This window comes from Astatotilapia calliptera, chromosome 23, assembly GCF_964374335.1.
Source record: "Astatotilapia calliptera chromosome 23, fAstCal68.1, whole genome shotgun sequence".
NCBI lineage: Eukaryota > Metazoa > Chordata > Actinopteri > Cichliformes > Cichlidae > Astatotilapia > Astatotilapia calliptera.
The window spans coordinates 20,862,190-20,880,677 of NC_137443.1; the positions used below are offsets into that span (position 1 = coordinate 20,862,190).

Genomic DNA, 18,488 nt, shown 5'->3' on the forward strand with positions numbered 1-18,488 from the left:
TCTCGCAAGCATTTAAATTCTCGGTGAAGAATCTCCACCAAGGACAGCCTTGCGTCGAAACTGGACAATCGCTTGTCGATTGACTCCAGTATGTCAGCAATATCTTTGCCGGCTGGCGATGTTGAGCCAGGGGAATCTGCCGGGCGTTGCCTTTTCGACGACGGCGTCTCAGGTTTGGCCGGGGAAGCTGCACACTGGGTCTTCTTCATCACGAGATCCTGAAAGCACTGATCAATATAATCTTGGAGAGTCTCTAAACTCTCCTCGTTGTTCTCCAGGGTGTTGGAGATTATTTAGACAAATAGTGTTAGTTATAAGACAATTGATAAGTGTATTTGGTAATGCTGAAGCTTAAATGAATTTGTTCAAATCTAAACTACCATTTGCTTTAATTTTCCGAAACCTCACCCGAAACCTTGGCTGATGGTGACGTACACCCGTTTTCACACCTTGGCTCACGTGATTAGGTAGAGGATCATTGGGGGGGATACCCCCACAGGGTTTAAACCTGGGACATTTGACCCTAGAACTGAAGAAGCTTCTCGGATGTGGAGTGAAACGTCTTTAGGCAACTTAAAAAAGTCCAGACGCTTTTCTTTCCAAGCTCCTTAGACTATATATTTCTTGCTTGCTTGAAAAGGATTTAGGAAAGTACATTTGTGAACCATGATGTCACAGTGTTCATTCCTACCATTACAGCTGCAGCCTCCTCTTCATGTAGAGCTGCATTTCTCTATTGTCTTCTCTCTAAAGCTCTCCTCTTCCTGGATCTGAAGCCTCCTGCTTTGGGCTCTCTGGAGCTGCTGTTCATATTATATATCATATCATATATATATCATATTGATATGAATATAAAAGAGAACATGAATGAGAGTTCATGTTCTGCTTCTTGCATGTGTGTTTTTTCTCATTCACTCATTCACTTGAGATTCCTATCAACTCACAACTGACACAATTGACACACAGTAAACAGAAAACTCAAACTGTCTGACAACAACAGGAAGTTGACACATGTGGAGTGATCCTGTGCATCAAGAGAGATTTCACTGGCATCAGCTGCTGTATAGAGATGGTCTGGCCATTGTTACTGGAAGGTCGCTTGGGAAGGAGATGTTAATATCTCAGTGAGTTACAGGGGAATCAAAAGGAAAGGACACAGCAATGTCTGTCTGTTTGGTCCTGGAGTCTCAGCTGCTTTGCTGGTAGTCCTCGTTCTGTCTGGCACAATAACAGACAAATGTGCATCTCGTCGCCCTCCTCCTCTGTCTCTAAGAGAGTAGAAAGCTCAAATTCAGATTCAAGGTCAGCTTCTGGGAATAGTCATGACATGGTAGATTTGTCAAGCGTGGCAGAAGGTGGGACAAAATTCAGGGCAGTAGACTCAGTGCTAACCTGGGCCCTGTCAAAGAAATAAATGTTGTTAATTCATTCCTGATCCTTAAGTAAAAGACAGTCACACTCATACTCTATACGTATTGAGTCAACAAACTTTAGAAATCCACCTCATCCAGCATTTCAGTAAACATTTGTTTGTCTTTTTGTTTTTTCAAAAAAAGTATTCATATTATAATTCAAACAATTACAAAGGTATCAGATTAAACCCCTGCGAGGTAACAAACACATTTATCATTATTGTATTTTTAAAATGTTGTGATAATGGGGGTAAAATAAAACCGAGTAGCACAACATAACTGAATGGACATGTTACTTTTACTTGTAGATTATGACATATATGTAACAAACGAAGTCTCAGGACCACCTACAAGGTTGTTTAATAATATTCTTTTGTTGTTTTGCACCTTACAGCATGTTTGTAATCCTGGTTTTATATGTATGATAACATGGTTGCAGATCAGTGCTAGTATTACTGTTTTCTCAGAAGCAGACACCAGCTGTGGAGTATCATTTACTGTGAAAGTCAAGGATAAGTGTAGTTGTCTGAATAAAGGAAGGAAACGCTGAAAATAATTTGTCCTCTTCTGTTAATCTGAACTAATTTAGATGTCTGCTTGAACTGTGGAGCGGCAGATAAGGATGTGGTACACAGGCTTTTTGTAACATTTTATTGGACTTTGTATTAAAGGAAAATGAACAAATGTACAGTGTTGGTGAATAAATAAAATTCCATATAGTTCTTCAAACGTCACCACAGACAAGTTAAAATCGAGTTCTCATTACATCATTCAAGTAAAAATAAATATCAGGATGAACCCTGGCGCTTTACACAACCAGTCATCCACCCATTCACACACATTGGTGATGGCAAGCTACAGCCACCCCAGGGCGCACTGACAGAGGCGAGGCTGCCGGACACTGGCACCACCAGTAGGCAACAGGTGAAGTGTCTTGCCCAAGGACATAACGACCGAGACTGTCCAAGCCGGGACTCGAACCGGCAACCTTCCAATTACAAGGCGAACTTCCAACTCTCAGAAAATACTCCAAAACTAAAAGCATTTGTCAAAGAGGACTGACCTTTTGTATATTCATGAAGTTAGCAATAACAGTCACAGTTTTCTTTCTTTGTTTTGACAAAGTATTTTTCAGAAGCAGGGTAACACATAGGCTGTGGGAACAATAATTATGAACTTGCAGTGCATAATTACTATTTTGCATTTAAAATAATATTTTGTAATCACTTTTTTAACAACTAGGTTTGTATTTTGTCTCATGATAGGTGTCATTTACATGATAAACATATATTTAAATAATCTGTGCATGGATTTATTTCAAGTTCCTGGGTGGGTCAGAAACTGTCCTTAATTGTAATCCACATGTTTTTTCTGTCTTTTTCCACTCAAAGCTTCACAGTGAGCATCAGTATGTTGTGTTTCTCTGATTCTGAGCTCAGCTGAGATGATTGAGTTCATGTCAGCTGCAGATGAGACAAACTGTGATATCAGAGAGGAATCACTGCGTGACTCAAAAGATGAATTTACAAACTGCTCAGCTCTTGGTGAGCAGCCAGGGTTCATCCTGATATTTATTTTTACTTGAATGATATAAGGAGAACTCGATTTTAACTTGTCTGTGGTGACGTTTGAAGAATTAAATGATCCTTTAAAAACTATATGGAATTTTATGTATTCACCAACATTGTACATTTGTTCATTTTCCTTTAATACAAAGTCCAATAAAATGTTACAAAAAGCCTGTGTACCACATCCTTATCTGCCGCTCCACAGTTCAAGCAGACATCTAAATTAGTTCAGATAAAAGTGAAATTCATTTGACTTATGCAGGCAGTGATGAACAGCCTTCAAACAGACTGATCAGTTTTATAATCTTTATTTTATCAGGTATGTCAAGCAGATTAAGATCAAACATAAAAACATATACGTTATGCATCACAAGCTGAATGCAGGTAAATTCATGACTTTTGTTTAGCTGTAACTTTATTGCACTGCTTCCTTCTGTGTTAGATAAGGCTCAACAGGTTGAATTTATAAAATGTATTCCTTCAGCAGAGTATTAAAAGAAAAGTGTATCTCTGCTGTAAGGCACATTCACACTGCATTCATATGACTAAATGTGAATGTGACAAGTTTCAGTGAGATAGAGACAGAGTCTGACTAAAGGGACATTACAGTGAGACTCTCCCGTTTGATCAGCGGAGACAGTCTCTCTCTGCTGCGAGTATATTTCACTTTAACTGTCACACAAAATGATTCAGCGTCTGTAAACCCTCCAACAAACATTTATATGCTTAAAAACATTAATACTCCTAAACACAGAAATTGATCATAACTAATCCGTTACTTATGTTCCCGAGCCCCAGCGTTCCCACAAACCCCTCCTGCCCTTGTTGTTTCCCTTTTTTTTCTTCTTTTTTTTTTTTTTACTTTCTTTTCCTTTTCCTGAACTTGGCGTCGCAGATGATCGTCTCGGTATGAATGGAAGGTAAGTGAAACTGCATACTTCACGGTAACGGACTCACAGCTGGACCAACGAGGTGTGTCACACACTATTTTCTGCTAGTGTGTGAGATCAGAGTCCGGGAATGAGAGCAGCAGCAAAGTTAAGGCCCTTTCACACTGGACGCGGCATGCGCGTCAAACTTCGCTGGCCGCCGCGCTCTGCTTGTACGTATTTATTTATTTTTTCTTCTTCGTGTACCAGATGCGCCTGCTCCTTGTCATTTCGAGACTTTCACCTCACTGACTTAGTATCCTCTACGAGAATTTGTGGTTTATGTATTATGTTCAAGTGTTTAATAAGAAAAATGTATCGCATTCATGAAGAAGAAAGCTTTGTAACTATCCCGACCAGTGACGAGTGTGTCGTTTCCACAACTCGGGTTTCCCCGCCGAGGTCCGCAGAGCCATTGAAAAGGCTCTGGAGGTCCGTTGAATCTGTGACAAAAAGTTCACCGGACTCGGACAGAATGTTTTCCTTCATCGTGAGGTTCAACTTAGCGCAGCAGTTTTTACTGGTCGCGCGAAGGTACGTCCGCGCAGCGGGAAACCGTTATTGCGTGGCGCAAAGAATAGACACGAATGAGTGCCGCGTCCTATGTGAAAGGTCTTTTAGTTGATGGTCAGCAACTGGACTCAGAATCATTGTTACTGTGGATCCACTTACTGATGACTGAAGGCAACTTCTTCTGCCTCCACTAGTCTATGGAGGAAGCGGAGAGGAGCCGCTGCCCTCCCGTTCACTGACACGCTAAATCTGGCCTGAGCTGCACCGGAAAGCCGCTGGAGAAACTCAGAGCTCCGGGTCTTTATAATCACTCTGTGGGATTTTCACGCATACGGTAGGGAGGAAAACGTAAAGCGACGATAGAGGGTGAGAGTGGACGGTGTGATTTTTATTATTAAATATAGATAAGGCATAAATTCAAAACAGAATAAAAAATGAATAAAAATACTGCGTCACAAACTTTTGGCTCTCTTCCAACAGAAAGCGGACTATTTTTCATTGTTTACACCCACAGGAGTGGTGTTACTCAGAGACTAACTGGATTAAACACATCACGCTTTAAAACTTTATTATTAAACTTTATTAAATTTAAACATAATCATTTAAAGGTGATTACATATCAGTCACATTTGTTACTGACTGTCCCCGCTGAGCCTGAAACAGCTGTCTGTGACTCATGTCCTTAATCTGTAAGATTGTGCTTAAAGACATTGAAGCTCCAGTTAGACACAGTTTATACCACACAGACTGTCTTCAACATGAGTGCTAATATCATCAGTCTGTCATCAATCCAGATAGCGAACATTCATTGAAATAATGTTAAATCAATATCAGGCAATTCCCTTGAATCGACACTGAAATCTGACATTGATTTTACATCATTTTTCAGCCTTGGTTAATACTGAAACAACAATAAAATCATGATTGAAAATCGACAGGACTTCAACCAACTAAACCACTGCAAATTATCATCAATACTTAAACATGTGAAAAAGACAACTGTGTATTATCTAAAAAAAGATAACCATCATCTGTTAAGTTACAATTTAAGATGTCAAAAATCAACATCAATTCAATATCTTCTTGCTATCTAGGGAGTCTGTGGACATCAGGGCAGCTTTTTCCCAATATGACTGATTCTAAACATCACTGAATATATTTTTGAGGAGTTGTTGAGCCTCTACAGAGAGTCTAGATGTGCTCTGACAGCATTTTACACTAAAGTATTCAAAACTCTTAAATACAGATAAAATGTTGCTGAACCATTAAATTAAAATAAGATCTCTCAATAAAAACACAAACTACATCTATAGGCAAACAGAACAAAAGATCACATGAAGAATGTTTATTAATCAGTGAATAATTATTGGCTAGAAATGAAAATGATAAACAGAGTCCATTTCATGGATCTTTCTCAGAAATTTACTAAAACAAAGTGTGTTTATAAAAATGATGTTAGACTTCTCTGTGGTAACAACGGTTGAATGCTCTAATTCTGAAGCTGTGAGCTGAAATATTGTGTGTTAAATAATCAGCTGTAATTTGTTCGTTCCATTGGTTGATTTTCTGCAGGCACACTGCAGACTGGGAAGCACCAGTCCTTCTTAGTCCTTCTCCTAACAACATATAAGAGTCCAACTGGACCACATCCACGTACTGAAGCTTGTTCTATGACACAGGATTTGATCTTATCCATATAATGTCAGGGTTAGGGTTAACCCTGGGGTTTCACTTCTTACAGGGGTATATTCCCAATTGTAACTCATCAACTAATTAATCCTGAAACTTATGGAGACAAAACATTACTGGATGGAAGATGCTTCTTATTAACTGTAAATCAATATGTGTGTGTACACTTCTCTGCCTAAGAATAATTATTGTGAACCTTTCATGGATGCGCTGAAATATTTGAAAATGTTGTTCAGACGTGTTGAACTGACTGAATATTAATGGGTTTAAGCAGGGCCGGCTATACACTGGGGTAAGAGGGGTCAATGCCCCCTTATACAAACGTCCTGTCCCCTTAAATCAAAATGTAGAAGTTGAGAAAGAAAATAATAGATTGCCCACAAACTGAATATGGGCAAGATTTACTACAGTAGCTTAATAATCCACTGGAAAAGGCACAAATGAGATGATAAGTAACCCTAACCCTGTTTGGCCTGTTTGGTCTCTTCAGTGTAGAGGTCTGGGCATTCCTCGCTACACTGTACAGCATACACTACACATTGTTAAGTTTGTGTTTAGGAGTTTTGTCTTTTGGATGAACCAGTTTTTGTGTGAGTGTGTTGCTGGGTCTTATTTAATTTTGCACATTTATTTGAATTAGGCCATCCAATTAAGTTCGATCTTATGTTGTTGATTGTAAAGATCTGGATGGATATTTTAGTTTATTCTCTATTTGTATTTTTCAGTGTTATTTTCCAAGAATTTGCAAATTCTCCTTTTCTTTTTATAACTGGGCCTACCATTTTTAGTTTTGTTCATATTGGCAATAGTGAGAAGTTTTATTGTTGGTATGAATATATTTGATATTAAGGTAAATGCCGTGTTTTTAGTTGTTAGAATCTGATGAAGAATATTTTATTTTATTTTTTGGTGTTTTCGCTTTTCTGTTTTCCCCCTGAGGGATTCCCACCTTAACGTGGTCAGGGGGTTTGCGTGCCTTAGTGACCATAAAAGCTAGACCCGCAGAAGCTTAGCCTTCAGGTGGGACACCCAAGTTGGTCAGGTCTTAGGGTAGAGGCCTGACAAATTGCAATCCAATTACATGACAGAAACAGTTATCCTGAGTAGGGCTGCCACGATTAGTCTACTAGTCACGATTACGTCGACGACTAATTTGAGTTTGGTGCGTCGTTTGAAGCTAAGATCCTGAAAGACGCAGGAATAGGTAGTAGGATTTAAGAGTGTGAAACAGAAGATGTCAGCAATGCATGTACAAGGATGCCAGCTGCTGTTAAACGCCAAAGAAGAAGAAGCAGCCTCCAGTATCGTGGCTGTGTCCAAATGTAGCCACATCCTTCGGAGGCCGCATTTGAAAGTCAATTACATTACAGCGACGTGACAAAGGCTGGCCAAATTCAAAGACTCCGACAAATGCGGCCGACAAATGCATCCTCCTTTTCCTCAGATTTGAAGGATGGGTCTGGTGTATCCTTCGTGGCCCAACCTATCCCAGAATTCACAGTGCGGCTCAGCCAATTCCAGTTTCCTGCAATGGCGGCAGCTACTTAGTTTTAATATTACTCTTATTACTCTTTCTGGGTCACAAAATAGTTTTCAGATATTTTAGGAGAGAATGTAGCAGCAGATCACTTCAAATATCTGCTCGGTTTATCAAGACATCACATATTTGCAAAAGTGCTCCGATGTTTTCAGAGACGCCTGTTTCCCACCAGCTTGATAGCTGACCAGGGGTTCGAAGCTCTCTAGAGCCAGCTTGAACAGCAAACTCCAGGCACATTGTTTTCAAACCCCCCGTGGTCTTTCGCTCCTCGGGTTAAACATGATATATAAGTCAATTAGATAACTTAAAAATTTTATTGTTTGGCTTTTTTCAGTGTTTTATTTGTTCCTGAGTAAATCGGTTTGCCTGAGATTAAAGTTATAGTTTTCACACAGCTGAATAAACGTCAAACAGAAAACTGATTAAACAGAAGGGAGAGATGGTTGAGAATTTACTCCAATGTCCTGTATATTTTAGATAGCAAGGAGCAGACGGCTGAGTCTGCAAATTTCATTAAAAGTTTAATAAACTATCATCTTAATTTTAGTTAGCACATACCTTAAACACTAAGCTAATGATAGTTATATAAGAGCTTATTCCACCAGCATGTTGGTGGAATAAGCTGTACGTTTTATGTCCAATGGATGTATAATCTTATTAGTCGACTAATCGCAAAAATAACCAGTGACCATTCGACTATCAAAATAATTGTTTGTGGTAGCCCTAATCCAGACCAGATCAGCCCACCCAACCCCCACACCTTTCTCGCCTCCATTGCCACTAGGTATTTCTGTCTGCCTGTTAGGTGTGGCTGTGTGCAGACAGGAATAGGACCGAAGGTGCAGACTCCGGAGACAGCCGTGAACTCAAAATGGCTTTAATGTGATACTCAAAATATATCATAACTGAAAAAACTCAAAATAACCTTAAACTGGAGGAATGACAGAACACACAGCAAGGTAAACGGTAGATCACGACACAGACACAGAGAAACACAGGGCTTAAATACACAGAGGGAGCAATCAGGGAATGAATAACAGGAGGGAAACACAGCTGGGGCAAATCAGAACTGACGAGACCAAAGGAAGCATAAACTGAACACACTGAGATAAGACAGAGACCTTCAAAGTAAAACAGGAAACACATAACACAGACTGAACAAAGACACAGACTCACATGTAGGCACTACAGAGGGAACAGAGACGTGGGACCAGGGCAGACACAAACACTGACTGAACACGGGGATATAGGAACTAAGGATACACAGAGACGCGAACTAGACAAGGGGATACAGGTGATAGGGGAGACAGAGTAACTAAAGAAATACAGACAGAAAACCAAAACACTAAAACTCTAACCAAACCCCACCCAGAGGACCTTAACTAAGAAAAACCTGTAAAGCAAAGCTAGAATATAATGAAATAACAAAATCAAATAACCAAAAACACAAAACACTGGGTCACCGACCCAGGAACCCTAACACTGCCCCCTCATATATGCCTGTCTAGAACCGGCCCAGGGTTGAAGCTTCCAGTCACAGTGTGTGTCAGTGAATGCATTATTTAGGGAGTAACAGAATACATGTTACGTATTTAAAATACAAAATATGAGTAACTGTATTCTGTTACAGTTAAAAGGGGGATATTCAGAATATTTGTTGAGATAAATGGATTACATGGCAGTCTTTTCCTGTTTTATATGTTAGGCTATGCCCTCTCAATTTTTGTTAATTTCACACCTGTGGAAAACCCTAAGAAAACACGCAATAAGAGGCTCTAATGCCTGTGTCTCAGTCTTGCGGCCCATGTCACCTCTACTTGCGGCTCGTATAAATGACGTGAAGAAAATTCTTTTCAAAATTATTATTCAAAAAATTATTTAATATAAAGGCAATAGGCAGAGTGTTACAGGCATAGCCATAAAGAATGTAGACTCATGAGCAGTGTAGTCCGTGCTGCAGGGAGAATGGACTGCCATACCATTATGTGTCTGTGAGCGCGAGGAGGGAGAAAAAAGAGAGTCAAAAGTATGAGTTGTCACAGACCAGAAACGGGAGATGGAAGCATGTAATATAAGAAATATATATAATAATATACCGTATTTCCCGGACTACAAAGCGCACCTAAATATTAGCCGCACAAGCTAAAATCAGGGGAAAATCCTGTTTTGTACATACATTAGCCGCACCTGACCAAAAGCCGCAGGTGTTTCAATGTTGACTTATCATATGTAAGAGAATATGCACAAAGGGAATTGTCAGGAAAGAGATGGCTGTTTGGAGACATCACTTTTATTAATATTTTGAAAAACAAGTTATGGGTACATATTTGCACATGTAGTACATAACAGTAGCCTACAGCACACCAGAACAATAGATTCGGCCTACCTTTTAGGCTCAGGTGCAGTAACACAGCTTTAACAAGAAGAAAAGTCAGTCATTCACCACCATCTTTCTCTTCTTCCTGCGCACTAAAACCACCAAAGTCCTCTTCTCCAGTGTCGGATACAAACAGGCTCAGGATGGCTTCGTCATCCACTCTTCTTCTCTCCTTCGTTGTCACTTTCAAAACCAAAGAAATCCTCATTGTCAGAGTCAGAGTCGAACACCCTCAGAAGGGCCGTGGCGGTGTCCTCCTCTCCATCATGCAGCAGTCCAGCCCTTCAAAATCCGTTGGTGATCGTGGATGTTTTCACACTTTTCCACGCTGTCAGAATCCACCGGTGGAGTTGGGCATAACTTGCTTTTTGGGCATAACTTGCAAGTTTATCGCCGCTCATCATCCACGCCTCCCGCTGAACGCGTAGCGCTACTTTGAAGTTTGTTTTTCGCGCTACTTCGTACGGCACTACGTTGCCTGGCGGACGGACATGTGACTAACATACCACTCTTGAACCCCGATCCTTCCGCCAGGCAACGTAGTGCCGTACAACAGCGGAACACACAAAACAAATCGTCTTACGATATGACAAAAATCACGGACAATCCATAGAAAAGCCGCACCTGACTAAAAGCCGCAGGGTTCAAAGCTTGTGCAAAAAGTAGCGGCTTATAGCCCAACATTTACGGTATATAGTAAATATAATAATAACCACTGCAGCCAAAAAGAGTGCCCGACGAGCCCAGTTGTAAATAAGTTATTAAGACTCGACTGTACACTGTGTTCGTGTTTTCCTCTGAAACAATAAGTTCCGTTGGAGCAGCCTTTCAACGCCTCTCTCTGTCTCTCGCTAGCAAAGTTGACCCACACAACAAAGTAAAGCTAGTTTTCGGCTACGAGCCCGACACAGAACCCGACGTATTAGCCAGAGGTCCCTTTACTACGGTTCGGAGCCGCGGATCTGTTTGATATATGAGCAGAATAGTTTTCTATATGAGATCGCTGCAAAAAGTGCAGCCTTACCTAATGTCCACCCTACTGTTACTCATTTTATATTAAGATTTAAAAATCTAGTTGCTATTGGTATCTCGAGTAACGTTCAGTAATAGTAATAAATCACACAGCAATAGTACATTCATGCAGTTGTAAAAAGCATGACAATATATTAAGTAATCCAAAGTATTCAGAATACGTTACTCTCATTGAGTAACGTAACGGAATACGTTACAAAATACAGGTTGGGTTATGTATTCTGTAATCTGTAGTGGAATACATTTTAAAAGTTACCTTCCCAACCGTGATCATGTGTGCTTCATGGCTCCATCTATTGAACTGATGGTAGAAGTAGAGCAGCTGATGGCAGCTTCCTCTGCCTCACACTGCTGTCTGACTGCATTCTGCTGACACTGAGAGGAAGCAGAAAAGAAGCAGCTGGTATTTGGACACACATGATGGAAAGGAGGATTTCAGTTGATGTGCACATGAATGATTTGTGTTTCCTCTGTAGGTGAAGGTAGAAACTGTGTGTGAGCTGATGTGGATGTGAATTCAGCAGCATGGATCAGTGTGAGGACAGAGAGGAGGGAGTCCCTCCCTCTAAAACCACTCTGTGTGGGGAACATGAGAGCCAGACCACAGCTCAGAGGTGAGATGACCATCTCTAACTGTCCATGACTCTTCTCCATGTCACAGCTCAGCACTCACATCACTGCTCCATCATTATTCATTATTCACACTCATACTTATGTGTATGTTGTTTTAAAGCCCAGAGGTGCACGGTGTACCAGGGTCTGCTGGACCTAAGCCTAAAACTAATCCAGAACCTGGACCTGAACCCAGCTGTGTTTCCTTAAAGAGTGACCTGTCGAAGGATATTGGTGCTGACTTTAAAAAAGAACTTTTATGTGACAAAGAGTAAGTAGTTTACTTTTTTCTGGTTGTTTATGTTTTGGGGGATTAAGTATTCTCATTTTAATTTTTTTTGTTTTACATCATTTTTTTCTGATTTGAGTAATTTTGTTCATCATGTAAGTAATTTAATATTTCCAGTTTTTCCATCTGTCTCATGAAACTTTTACATTTATTGTTTTACTTCTAGGATCAGTAAGAAGCCAGAATCTCCTGGGCCTGAACCCAGCTGTGCGTCTTTAAAGAGCCATCAGTCAAAAGATATTGGTGAAAAATTTAAAGGATGTCCTTCTCCTGCCAAGAGGTAATGTGTATCTAAATGTCATTGTGAATAAATGTGAATAAATCCTCCATCATGTTTAATATCAGCTCACCTCTTTTTCACACACATTTCTATGTTCATGTGTGAAGTGGTGTGTGTTGGAATGTTTCCACAAAGACAGCAGTCAGAGTGTAAAGAATGGATGTTGTAGAAGGGGTTTCTGTAGTGAAGAGGCTGAGTGTCTGTAGGACTCCAGATGCACGTGTCTCCTTTGTGCTTTGCATCAAACACAGTGTAGGTGGGAACTTCCATTCAGGTGTTTCAGGTGTTGCCGGATGGACAAATATTTTTTTCTCCTCTTCAATGACACTTCAGCAGTGCTCAATCTTCTGGGGAGATGTTTGTCTTTATGAAGGTTTATGGATTATAATTCTTTCTTACTTTGGTGAAACTAAGCAATAAACTTTCCACCTAACTTTTCAAATAAATTTCCAGCTGGCAGAGAAAAAAAGATATGAAGCTATAGTGATGCTTAACAGCCTGAGCGATAGTAAAAATTCAAACAGAATTCAAACATAGGCTTAATCTCCATACGTATTTGATATAGTGCCAACGAATACAAATAGGTGTTCTTACATGTCTTAATCATAGAGCTCTGATAGTGATAAGCTATCACAGCATCATCACAGCCACTTTGCACCAGGAAGTAACTACATAGGGAAACTGTACTACAAAGAAGACAGCAAGGGAAAACTCAGGGCAGCCTCGTGCTATTGCAATGTAACTAAGGGAAGATTCAGGGTCACCGGATCCAGCCCTAACTATATGCTTTATCAAAAAGGAAAGTTTTAAGCCTAATCTTAAAAGGAAGAGAGAATGTCTGTCTCCCGAATCCAAACTGGAAGCTGGTTCCACAGAAGAGGGGCCTGAAAGCTGAAGGCTCTCCCTCCCATTCTACTTTTAAATACTCTAGGAACAACAAGTAAGCCAACAGTCTGAGAGTGAAGTGCTCTAATAGGGTCATATGGTACTACAAGGTCATTAAGATAAGATGGGGCCTGATTATTTAAGACGTTGTATGTGAGGAGCAGGATTTTAAATTTGATTCTTTCTTTAACAGGGAGCCAATGAAGGGAAGGCAATAGAGAAGAAATATGCTGTCTTTCTAATCAATACTCTTGCTGCAGCATTTTGGATCAACCGTAGGCTTTTCAGGGAGTTTTTAGGATATCCTGATGATAATTACAGAAGTCCAGCCCAGAAGCAATAAATGTATGAACTAGTTTTTCAGGACAAGACACTGGACCATGTGTATAGTAACATCAAGCAGGCCTACAAAGCGACACCCCTCCCCCACCTAGGACCATCTGATCACCTCTATCTGCTCCTCGTCCCTGCTTACACCTGCCTAAAGAAACGGACTCCTTCAAGCATCTGGGTCATTAAAACATTGCCAGATGATGCTCTCCACCATCTACAGGACTGTTTTAATCTCACAGACTGGTCCATCTTCAAATAGCAGGTGTTGTGTAATTGTTAAGTGCTGTGTAATGAATGTGACAGTGACCAAAACCATCTGGGTTCTTCCTAACTGGAAACCTTGGATGAAGAGTAAAGTACAGGCTCTGATCAGACCAATTCTCTGTACAGCACTACCACAGCCAACCTGAGGAGAAGCATCAAACAAGCCAAGAAGACCTACAGGAGAAGGACAGAGAGCTTCTATGGACAGCCCTCAGAAACTATGAAGACCAGACGAGAAGTCGATTTTAATTTTGCTACAATAAAACTGTCATGGTCCGAGTGAGTGCTGGGTTTTCCAGCGTGCCAGTGAATCCACCATTGGGGAGAGTCGCCACACCCCCTCTCGCTTTGTGCACCTGTGAGTAATCAGCCGACAGGCTTTTAAGACCAGCACTCACAAACACTAGTGGAGTGTGATACTGCATATTTTGGATCCGATACCAAGTAAATACGGGCCAGTATTGCCGATACGGATACGGATACTTTTCAGTAAATAAGGTGGATGCGTCATTGAATTGCTAAATCTCAATTAATTTTCATGACCTTAAGTGTTTTTTTTTTGTAATGTTTACTTTTTTATTATTAAATAGTTAAAACACAGGACATAATCAGGACAAAGTTCATAATTAAATAGAAAATGCTTTATTATAATTTTTTTTTAGAAAAATCTTAATTAAAAAGTGCATGCAAACCAGTAAACAAAGCAAAACAAGCAAGTACTGTTGAGAAACTATAATACAAAAATTACAATTAAAATTCTCAGAAACAACAACAACAACTGGTGAAAATATAAATAATATGTAAACAACTTAACAACCCCCAAAGCCTTTAGTTAGTCTGTGCAGAACAAAGGTTTTGGCTACAGGTTTTTGTTCAAGAACAGTATCATATTAACATTTTTTGCTTGTAATGCACTTTGTCTGTTACTCGCTAACTGCCCTGCTTTTGAAAAAATCCTCTCAGCTGGCACTGATGTTGCAACCATTGCCAGGTATTTTTTGGCAAGTTTGCTCAAAGATGGGAATGTTTGTTCATTGTTTTTCCACCAAAGTAGTGGATCCTATGCCCAAGGAACTGGCCTTTCCTCAGAGTACCTGCACATCTCAATTAGGGCATCAGTACCAGTTGTCCGATGCTGCTGAGATGCTAGGACTTTAGGGTGAAATTATTCCCATATCCCACCTTTTGCTGCAGGTGGGGATGAAGCAGCCCCTCCAGACGAGCTTGAGGTTGTTTCAGGAGTTGGGGCAGAGCAGATGGGACAGATTTTTTTTATATATGTTTATATAAAATGGTAGTGTTTCCACTATACCTGGCAAGCTTTTTATAAATCCCACATTTTGCAGTTGTCTCATTTTCGACTTGAAAATGCAGCCACATTGCGCTCCTCTTCCTCTCTGCCGTTCTTCTGTTGTATTTTCTCTGTGCTGATGAACCTGAGCTGGCAAGTTGCTTGTTTGTTTGCTTTGTGCATCTAAGTCACGTAATGGTGCAAAATCTAAACACAAGAGGGGGGAGGGGGAGCAAAGTGTGCCTGCTCTGCGCTGACACAGGAGCGGCTAATCCGGTGACCTGGCTGTTTCGTCTTTGCTGAAACCACAGCACTGCAAACAAGAGCGGAACTTAAAGTAAATAATCGATCTCACCAGGCTAGTATCGATCCAATACCAATTTAGTATCGATACAACTGATATTTCAATCAATCCGCCCACCAACAAACACTTCTCGCCAGAACGTTAGCTAGCCCTTGTTAGTGAAAGCCACAGTTAAGTAGTTCTCCTCATAGCAGTTTTTGGAACTAATCTTGTCTTTCTACTCGCTGCAGTCTCACGGATGTCTGGATCACGCCGTCATTTTTCCTTCCCTTCACACAGCCACTGGCCTGCGTGCTGTTTTCGGGGTTTACTAACCTGACTACCTCCTTGCCCGGTTTTCCAGTGAGTGAATCTTGACTGGTTTAGCCTTGCCTGGATTTTACTACCCCTAAGCCTCGCCTCCGCCTGCAAAAGTACGATAATTGCAAATTGCCCTTTCTCCCTGGACTGTTGCTTGGGGCTCACTTTAACTTTGCTCTCCCTTATTACAGTGACTCTGTGAGCGTAACTCCATAATCCTCCTTCTGCCCCGCAGCTCACGGCGCCAGTTCTAGAAAATGCCCGATGTCGGGTTCCCTGGCTGCTTCCCCAGCCTGCTAAAGAGACCTTTTCCTTTTGGACTCTGCTAAAGCACTCGTTTCATCCTTTCATGTTTTATGACAGTTGCTCTAGTATAGTTTAGTGCTTCGTAGTTCTGCTTTTGTTCATAGTCTCCCATAGTAATATTCTGATTTTGTATTTATTCAATTCAATTCAATTTTATTTATATAGCGCCAAATCACAACAAAAGTCGCCTCAAGGCGCTTTATATTGTACAGTATACCCTATAATGATAGATACAGAGAAAAACCCAACAATCATATGACCCCATATGAGCAAGCAATTTGGGGACAGTGGGAAGAAAAAACTCCCTTTTACCCAGGAAGAAACCTCCTGCAGAACCAGGCTCAGGGAGGGGCGGCCATCTGCTGTGACCGGTTGGGGTGAGAGAAGGAAAACAGGATAAAGACATGCTGTGGAAGAGAGACAGAGATTAATAACAGATATGATTCAATGCAGAGAGGTCTATTAACACATACTGAGTGAGAAAGGTGACTGGAAAGGAAAAACTCAATGCATCATGGGAATCCCCGGCACCCTACGTCTATTGCAGCATAACTAAGGGAGGATTCAGGGTCACCTGGTCCAGCCCTAACTATATGTTTTAGCAAAAGGGAAAGTTTTAAGCCTAATCTTAAAAGGAAGAGATAGTGTCTGTCTCCCGAATCCAAACTGGAAGCTGGTTCCACAGAAGAGGGGCCTGAAAACTGAAGGCTCTGCCTCCCATTCTACTTTTAAATACTCTAGGAACAACAAGTAGGCCTACAGTGCGAGAGCGAAGTGCTCTAATAGGGTGATATGGTACTACAAGGTCATTAAGATAAGATGGGGCCTGATTATTTAAGACCTTGTATGTGAGGAGCAGGATTTTGAATTCAATTCTGGATTTAACAGGAAGCCAATGAAGGGAAGCCAAAACAGGAGAAATATGCTCTCTCTTTCTAGTCCCTGTCAGTACTCTTGCTGCAGCATTTTGGATTAGCTGAAGGCTTTTCAGCGAGTTTTTAGGACATCCTGATAGTAATGAATTACAGTAGTCCAGCCTGGAAGTAATAAATGCATGAACTAGTTTTTCAGCGTCACTCTGAGACAGGATATTTCTAACTTTAGAGATGTTGTGCAAATGGAAGAAAGCAGCCTTACATATTTGTTTAATATGTGCGTTGAAGGACATGTCTTGGTCAAAAATAACTCCAATGTTCCTCACAGTGTTACTGGGGGCCAAGGTAATGCCATCCAGAGTAAGAATCTGGTTAGATACCATATTTCTAAGATTTTCAGGGCCGAGTAAAATAATCTCAGTTTTATCTGAATTAAGAAGCAGAAAGTCTGCGGCCATCCAGGTCTTTATGTCTTTAAGACATTCCTGCTGTTTAACTAATTGGTGTGTGTTACCTGGCTTCATGGACAGATAGAGCTGGGTGTCATCTGCATAGCAGTGAAAATGGATACTATGTCTTCCAATGATACTGCCTAAGTGAAGCATGTATAATGTAAACAGAATTGGTCCTAGCATTGAACCCTGTGGAACTCCATAATTGACCTTAGTGTGTGAAGAGGACTCTCCATTTACATGCACAAATTGGAGTCTATTAGATAGATATGATACAAACCACTGCAGTGCAGTACCTGTAATACCTACAGCATGTTCTAATCGCTCTAATAGGATATTATGGTCAACAGTATTGAACGCTGCACTAAGGTCTAGCAGGACTAGCACAGAGATGAGTCCACTGTCAGAGGCCATAAGAAGATCATTTGTAACCTTCACTAAAGCTGTTTCTGTGCTGTGATGAGCTCTGAAAACTGACTGAAACTCTTCAAATAAGCCATTTCTCTGCAGATGATCAGTTAGCTGTTTGACAACTACTCTTTCAAGGATTTTTGATATGAAAGGAAGGTTGGAGATTGGCCTATAATCAGCTAAGAAAGTTGGGTCTAGGGATGGCTTTTTAAGTAAAGGTTTAACTACAGCCAGCTTGAAGGCCTGTGGTACATAGCCGATTATTAGAGATAGGTTGATCATATTTAAGATTGAAGCATTAATTAATGGCGGGACTTCTTTGAGCAGTTTTGTAGCAATGGGGTCTAAAAGACACGTTGATGGTTTGGAGGAAGTAATTATTGAAGTTAACTCAGAAAGATCAATTGGAGAAAAAGAGTCAAACTTAACATCAATGGTACTAAAAGTAGCTGTAAATAATATTACATCTGTGGGATGATTATTGGTAATTTATTCTCTAATAATAAAAATTTTATTTGTGAAGAAGTTCATGAAGTCATTACTAGTTAACGTTAAAGGGATTGTTGGCTCAACAGTGCTCTGACTTTTTGTCAGCCTGGCTACAGTGCTGAAGAGAAACCTGGGGTTGTTCTTATTTTCTTCAATCAGTGATGAATAATAAGACGTTCTGGCTTTGCAGAGGGCTTTCTTATAAAGCAACAAACTATTTCTCCATTCTAAATGATGATCCTCTAAATTTGTGACACGCCATTTCCTCTCCAGCACACGAGTTATCTGCTTTAGGGTACGTGTTTGAGAATTATACCACGGAGTCAGGTACTTCTGA

At 40.5% G+C, this 18,488-nt stretch overlaps 1 pseudogene across 1 annotated transcript in view; it reads left to right on the forward strand.

Annotated features, from left to right (window-relative positions):
* Nucleotides 1-3,556: 3,556 nt before the first annotated feature.
* LOC113015721 (NACHT, LRR and PYD domains-containing protein 3-like) overlaps nt 3,557-18,488 on the forward strand; it is a 37,443-nt pseudogene continuing 22,511 nt past the window's right edge. The window contains exons 1-4 of the transcript XR_013905386.1: nt 3,557-3,900; nt 11,537-11,674; nt 11,794-11,943; nt 12,128-12,241. The product of XR_013905386.1 is annotated as an NACHT, LRR and PYD domains-containing protein 3-like (transcript). The remainder of the gene's footprint in view (nt 3,901-11,536; nt 11,675-11,793; nt 11,944-12,127; nt 12,242-18,488) is intronic.